Source organism: Mastomys coucha, unplaced genomic scaffold, assembly GCF_008632895.1.
Source record: "Mastomys coucha isolate ucsf_1 unplaced genomic scaffold, UCSF_Mcou_1 pScaffold22, whole genome shotgun sequence".
In the NCBI taxonomy this organism is placed as follows: Eukaryota; Metazoa; Chordata; class Mammalia; order Rodentia; family Muridae; genus Mastomys; species Mastomys coucha.
Window position 1 is genome coordinate 117,782,430 of NW_022196905.1, and position 7,217 is coordinate 117,789,646.

General features: G+C 47.6%; 1 long non-coding RNA gene across 1 annotated transcript in view; it reads left to right on the forward strand.

The window, feature by feature from the left end:
• Positions 1–2,889, forward strand: part of LOC116068414 — an 11,129-nt gene extending 8,240 nt beyond the window's left edge. Inside the window, exons 3-4 of the long non-coding RNA XR_004109576.1 lie at positions 1,598–1,797; positions 2,810–2,889. This is a non-coding gene — a long non-coding RNA (uncharacterized LOC116068414). The remainder of the gene's footprint in view (positions 1–1,597; positions 1,798–2,809) is intronic.
• The last annotated feature ends 4,328 nt before the right edge of the window (positions 2,890–7,217 follow it).

A 7,217-nucleotide genomic window follows, 5' to 3' on the forward strand; every position in this document is an offset into this window, starting at 1 on the left:
AATCCAGCACCCTGAGCATGCCAGGCAAGCTCTCTACAATGAAAACAAACTCTAAACAAGGTATGGTGTCATGGCAATTGGAAGGCTGAGGCAGGAGGATTGTCACAATGTTGAGACCATCCTGGCCTTCAATTTGATGCCTTGTCTCAAAAGAACCTAAATAAGCCCTCTGCTATCGAGCCTACCTCTAAGACTCTGGCAGTGGTTTGGGTTTTAGCATTTAAGACAGGGTCTTCAGGTATCACAGGCTGGCCTCCTGTTTGAGTAAGGATGGCGTCCGTCGTCTGAGGGCTGAGATTAGACATGTGCCACTACACTTCCTTTTCATGTAGTGCTGAGGATCAAACCCAGGCTCCATTCATCTTAGCATGCTCACAAACAAAGTAGGACATCCCCAGCCACTCAATGTATAAAATGTTTAATTTACTATTTTTTTTAAATTATGTATCTGTGTGTAGTATGTATGCACATGAGTGGAGCTGCCCTGGAAGCCAGAAGAGTGCCTCAGATCCCCTGGAGCCTCAGTTACCTGGAGGTAACTCCTCCTGAGCCTCCTGGAGCTCAGGAGACCGTGAGCTGCCCGTCCTCTGGCAGAGCAGTAGGTTCTTCCACTGAACCCTCTCTCTGGACTTTCTTTTCTTTCTTTTTTTTTTTTTTTAACTTTTTATGTTTGAGACAGTTTCACTAAGTTGCCCAAGGCTGGCCTTGAACTTGTCACCCTCCTACCAAGGCCTCCTGAGTAACTGGAATTGTAAGCCTGTAACACTGGATCCAGCTTTCCTTCTCCTTATAAATACAGCAAACAGTTTGGGTTTTCTTCCATTGCTATTGTTTTAATTCCGTGCCATTTTTTTTTTTCTTAAGTGAAGATTCTTTTCAACAGAAGGTGTTAATTCAGGCACCAAATGTGGACTGTTGTAATCACTGTGAAGTTTTGCATGTCTCGTGAAGAAAAGGTGTGAGGGTGTGAGTTAGCTTCATGACACCTCACAGTTCGTCTGGAGGTGGCTCTGCCCGCGTGGATCCTCTTAGGCGATCTCACGCTTCAGCCACCTGTACCCCCCACTCTCCCATCCTTCCTCGGGGTTCCAGAAGCCTGCCCACTAGGACGTGATGGGCAGTTCGCCACCTTTTTTTTTTTGTCACACCCTTTTCCTGCAGTTTGGCCTTATGAAACCATGTATGGAAAGTACTAGGAGCCCAAAGCAACAACAGAGGCCAGCAATCCCACCCCAGGGCCGAGGCAAGAAGATTAGGAATTTGAAGGTAGCCTGGGCTATGTGATGGAGCCACTGTCTCAAAAACAAAACAAAGGCTGGCAAGATGGCTCAGCTAGGAAAACTGTGTGCAGTATGTACTTTAGAACCTGAGTTTGCTGTCCAGAGTGTAGATGAAAGTCGTCCTCTCACCTCCATTGCATGCTGGGGTTTGAGCACACACATCGGACACTTCACACCGTTACATTAAAACAAAAGCGAAAACACCAAACTCTATAATTTGAAGGAAAAGCAGATCTGGGGTAGATGGGAATAAGGTAGCTCCTCTTTAAAAATAAAGATAGAGAGAAATGAATTACTAATGCATTGTGTTGTTTCAGAGGCTCTAAGCAGCCAGCATTTCCACTATTGGAGGATGGGTATAGTGGAGAGATACCTGAGCCCTGCTCCAGTCTTCCTTCCACATCCCAAGTGTGCGCTCCCTCATCCATCTTATGCATCTTCCCCTACAACTGGGAATTGTAGGGACCGAACCAGGCAGTGAACAAAAAAGCTCCGCCTTCTGAAGTTTACATACAAGGTGAGCACATGTATGGAAGGGCAGCAGAGGGCTCAGAAGCGAAGCGCAAGGGCTGCTCCCCCAGACCACGGCTTCGGTTCCCAGCGCCCATGTTAGACAGTTCGCAACCATCTAACTCCAGCTACCAGGAATCTGACACATCCGGCTCCTGAAGTCACCTGTGCTTTCGCAGACACACACACACACACACACACACATACACACACATACACACACACATCTATGCATAATTAAATAATAAAGTCTCAAAGAAAGAAAGAAATGTTTGATAACCAAGGTGACAAGGTGTAGAAATAGAAGGTCAGAGGTCAGTGAGAATGACGTGGTCTACACACATACACAGATTTTTAATCCTGGCACTTGAGGGGGCAGAGGCAGATGAATTCTTGTAAGTCTGAGCTGGCCTGGTCTACATAGTAAGTTCTAGGTCAGCCAGGGCTGACCTATATGTAACTCTGGTTAGCCTGGAACTCACTATGTAGACCAGGCTGGTCTTGAACTCGTGTAGACCCACCTACCTCTACTCCTGAGTGCGTTGATTAAAGGTATGCACCACATTTGACCTCTTGCGCATGCAAGTGTGTATATGTATATGTGTGTGTGTGTGTGTATGTGTGTGTGTGTAGTTGTTTTGCTTTGTCATTTTCAATTTTTGCTTTGAGACAGGGTCTCATACTGTATCTCAGGCTGTCCCAGAACTTGCTATATAAACCAGGCTGGCCTCAAACTCATGACAATCTTCCTGACTCAAGTTCCCAAGTGCCAGAATTACATGCATAGGCCTTCTTTGCTTTGCTTCTTGGACTCAGGATTTCCGTCTGGAAATTTTGACTGTGTCTTGGCTCTTTTATGTAAAAATAAAACATCCTCCTTACAAAAGAACATGCGTAACAATAAGTTGGACTCTATCAGCCTGGTCCTGATCTGTAGTCCTGATGTGTGATACCCTTAGTAGGACCAAATAGCCTTAGAACAAAATCCTCATGAGCTGTGTTCTCATGTGTTCTTTCAGAGCCTCTCGGTTGCAGCAGTGTTTTGGCTGATGTTCTGAATTCAGAGTGTTCCTTTCAACTCAGCAGCGAAAGCTCTGACACAGGTGGAGCGAGCGGTTGGTTCCTCTTGCTGCAGGGGAAGGATCTGGAAGATCTGAGGCTGCAAACAGGGCCGGTAGCAGCTGAGTAGCTGGGCAACATTCCTCCCTTGCCTGTCTATTTTAAACCCACAGATAACCAGGGAGGCGGAGGGAGGACAACAAAGACTGAACAGTGGGTGAAGGACATCTGGCAGGGAAAGCTGGCAGCAGGCTGAAAAGCTTCCAGGATGGGGACTGGTTCCTGCTGTGTGCGGCCTCAGGGAGAGAAGGGGCTTTGTGCCCCTGTATGCCCGCGTTCAACGACCTTCCAGCACTGGTGCAGTTGTTCGGCAAGACTTTGGCCTCATGGGATCTGAAGGCTCTAAGTTGGGCTCTGAGTCATCAGCTTTCTTCTGCCCCACACTGTCTGTCTGTCTGTCTGTCTGCCTTCTCCATCTGTCTGCCTGGAACTTGCAACAAATATAGAACAAAACTTCTCATGCAGTCGTCAGCCTCTATTCCCTTATTCTGTTTTGTTTTTTTTCTTTATTTGTTTGTGTGTATGAATGCTCTGTCTGTGTGTATATATATATCCTTGTGAGGGCAGGTGTCCACAGAGACCAGAAGAGGGCATCGCGATCTCCTGGAAATGAATCCCACAGTTATGAGCCACCATGTGGGTGCTGCAAACCAGACCAGGGTCCTCAGAAGAGCAGCAAGTGCTCTCGTCCATGTCAGGAGCCAGGCCCAGTTTAATCTTCTTAGTTCCTAAGACCCTGATTTTTAAAATTAATTAATTAATTAATTTATTTATTTATGAATGACATCCTGGAACTCCCTTTGTAGACCAGGCTGGCCTTGAATTCACAGAGATCCCCCTGCCTCTGCCTTGAGTGCTAGGATTAAAGGTGTGCCCCCACAGCCCAGCTCCTGTAAACATTTTTAAGACCCTGGATATAGCTCAGTTGGTAGAATACTTGCCTAACAAGTACAGAGCTCTGAGTTCCACCCTTGGCAACACATAAAACCAGGCATGATGCCTGTGTGCCCACACTTGGTGGTGGAGACAGGAGGGGCAGATTCCTGGGGAGTTTGAGGACAAGGTGGGCTGTACAAAATTCTGTCTCAACAAAACAAAACAACAACAACAACAACAAAAACCAAAGCCAGCTGGCTACTTTTAATCATAATGTTTTAAACATTTAATCAAAATGGTCTTAAGAGTCTGTGCTGAAAATGTTCAGTCCTGGGCTTTGTGTGGCCTGGCTCTGCTCATGTTTCTGCTCAGACTGCCTTGTTCCCTTATGTGGGTGCCAGCATAGTATATAGTTGGTATAACAGAGTATTGAATCAGAGTCTGAGGAAGCACGGGGCCTGTGGCAAGAGACAGTGCACACACCTGTGTGGCTCTTACATCTGCCTCACTGTCTATAAAAGCTGTCCGGATTCAGTCCCGGGGACTCCCCTATCATCATGGCCCTTCCTAAACTAATTACTTCTCAGAGGCTGGGTGCCTGACACCTTAACTGATTGATTTTTGCATCTCAGTGGCTCACAGTGGGGACTTCATCCTCTGTCATGAAGTCCTGGAGCTGCACTCAAGCCGCATATAAACCAGAGCTGCCAGATTTTCTTCAGGTGCCTGTGAGCCTTTAGGAAGTCTTTCTAGAATCCCCTCACTAGAGTGATGGGCTGGCCTCTGGGGAGCGTGCGCATTCGGTTCTGCCAAGCAGGGGGAGCGGGGCTGATACTAACTATCAATAACACCGCATGAGAAAAAGCTCTAGGCCCAGGTCCCAGACAAGTGTCTGAAGTGTATGTATGGTACAGGCTGGAGCCACTGGTGTCTCTCGGGTACTCAGGAAACTCTTCAGAAAGTGCTCTCCCGTTCTGGGTATGGCTGCTGCCTGTGGTAGGAATTCCCCTGCATTGGTGACTGGTAACTTTCCCCCTTATTTTATTCTTATGTGTACTTGTGGTTTTTTAATTTTTATTTTGTTTTGTTTTGTTTAATATAGACTCTCTCTCATACACACACATACACACACACACACACATATATATATACACACACATATGTGTGTGTGTCTTGAAATTCACTCTGAGGCAGGCAGTGGTGGTGCACACGTCTTTAATCCCAGCACTTGGGAGGTGGATTTCTGAGTTTGAGGCCAGCCTGATCTACAGAGTGAGTTCCAGGACAGCCAGGGCTACACAGAGAAACTCTGTCTCGAAAAACCAAAAGAAGAAAAAAAGAAAAAAGAAAGAATTCACTACATACAGCATACTGGCCTTGAATTCACAGAGTTTTGCCTGCCTCTGCCTCCCAGTGCTGAGATGAAAGGCATCTCCTACCTCCTAATTTATTTTTATTTTGCTTTTTGAGACAGGATCTCAGGTAACTCAAGCCGGCCTTATTTTTGCTATAAAGCGAAAACCAGCTTTGAAATCCTGATCCCCTTCCCTCCACCTTGCGAGTGCTGGGATTACAGATGGGTGCCATCCAAGCTTTGGTTGGCTTGGTACTAGCTGTGGGCTCCAGATAGCCTCATAGTCAAAGCAATCCCCCTGCCTCAAGTTGCAGATGTGTATGCACCCACACTTGGCTCTTGGCTTTTCATATTCTCTCTCTCTCCCCCCACCCCCCCGACCACCTCTCTCTCTGTCTCTATCTGTGTGTGTTACTGAGAATCAAACCCAATGCTAGCAAGTGCTATACCCCTGAACAGCAGTTCAAGTCCCCATGGTGTGTGGGTGTGGGTGTTTCTATCTTTCTATTGATATGGGGTCTCCCTCTGTGGCTATGCCTGGTCTAGAACTGCTAATGTAGACCAGGCTGCCCTGAAACTCACTGCTTCCAGAGTGCAGGGGGTGGGGGGTAAAGGTATATGTCACCAAACTCAGCCTCCTTTCTGTCTTTCAAGTGTCTGGGAGACACTCTCACTCTCAGCCCTTTGTCAGGGTCCTCTACAGTGTACCCCTGCTGTGTTCAAGGACACTGTGCCTTCTCTAAGGCTTAGCCCTGGCAGCTGAGTGGGTGGAATGGCAGTGCCTTATAGACAGACTGTCTGTGGCAAGGACTTCCAGAGGTCATGAGTTCTCCTGATGTCTTCAGAGAGAAGATGCCCATGCTGTACCCTGAATGATCGCACACAGAAACTGGCTGAAGCAGACTGAGCAGGAGGCGGAAGTGGCTCTGGGCAGAGGGAGAGGCTGGGTTATACAGGCCTAGAGGTGAGACCACATCGAGGGACAAGCAAGGCAGTGTGCCAGAGGGCAGTGACTAACAGGGAAGTGGCAGCAGATGAGGCCACACGGGGGCTGCTGTGCCAGGGCAATGTGAGGTCCAGGAGGTCAGCTAAGCCAAGCTCAGAGAAGCAGAGGGTGTGGGCCGGGACTGGGAGGACCTGATTTTCAGCCCTGAGATTCTCATGACTCATTCACCTGCCATAGGTGTGGGCAGTACATAGAGACTTTCTTCCAAGAGCGTAGTATGGGGAGGGGAGAGGAACTTAACAAAGAGAAGGCTAAAAAACGCTTCGTTTTGTTTTCTTGAGACTTGAGTTTTGTTTACCCTCGGTTGGCCTCAGACTCGATATGTAGTTTAGGAGACTTTGAATTTATGATCCTCCTGTTGTAACTCCAGAGTGCTGGCATCTGTACGGACCTTTGATGAGGCAGGACCTGCCATCCCAGAGAACAGATGGCAGGAAAGGGCCCTTCCTAAAGCCCTGACGGATGCACCTCAGAACTCAGCACCCTGTGGTTCCGGGTGTGGCGACCCAAGACCACAAAGACGGAAGACTGCCAGGAGTTCGAGGCCAGCCAGGACGAGAGTGAGAGCCTGTCTCAGTTCAAACAAACAAGCAAATACTCAGGACGCTGCTTAATTGGCCTAATGCTTGACTAGCATGCACAACATCCCGGGCTATATTCCAGAGCTACATAGAACCATGCATGGTTGTGTGCATTTAGTGTGTGGAGACAGCAGAGTCAAGAGTTCAAGGTCATCCTTAGTTACACAGTGAATTCAAGGCCAACCTGAGCTACATTAGATGCTTCCTACCCTGGCCAAAAAAAAAAAAAAAAAAAAGTCCAAGAAATAGCAAAAGGGAGTGTAAGTGGATACACGAACTTATGTGGGGTGCTTTCCTGATGCAAGGACAACAGACAGAAATGGAGAAACTGAGGAAACCCAAAATCCAAACCAACAATAGCCTTTGCTTGATATCTCATTAATTGTAACAAATGTGTCGTGTAAGATGTAAAGAAAGTAAAGTGCAGTGGTGGCGCACGCCTTTAATCCCAGCGCTTGGGAGGCAGAGGCAGGCGGATTTCTGAGTTCGAG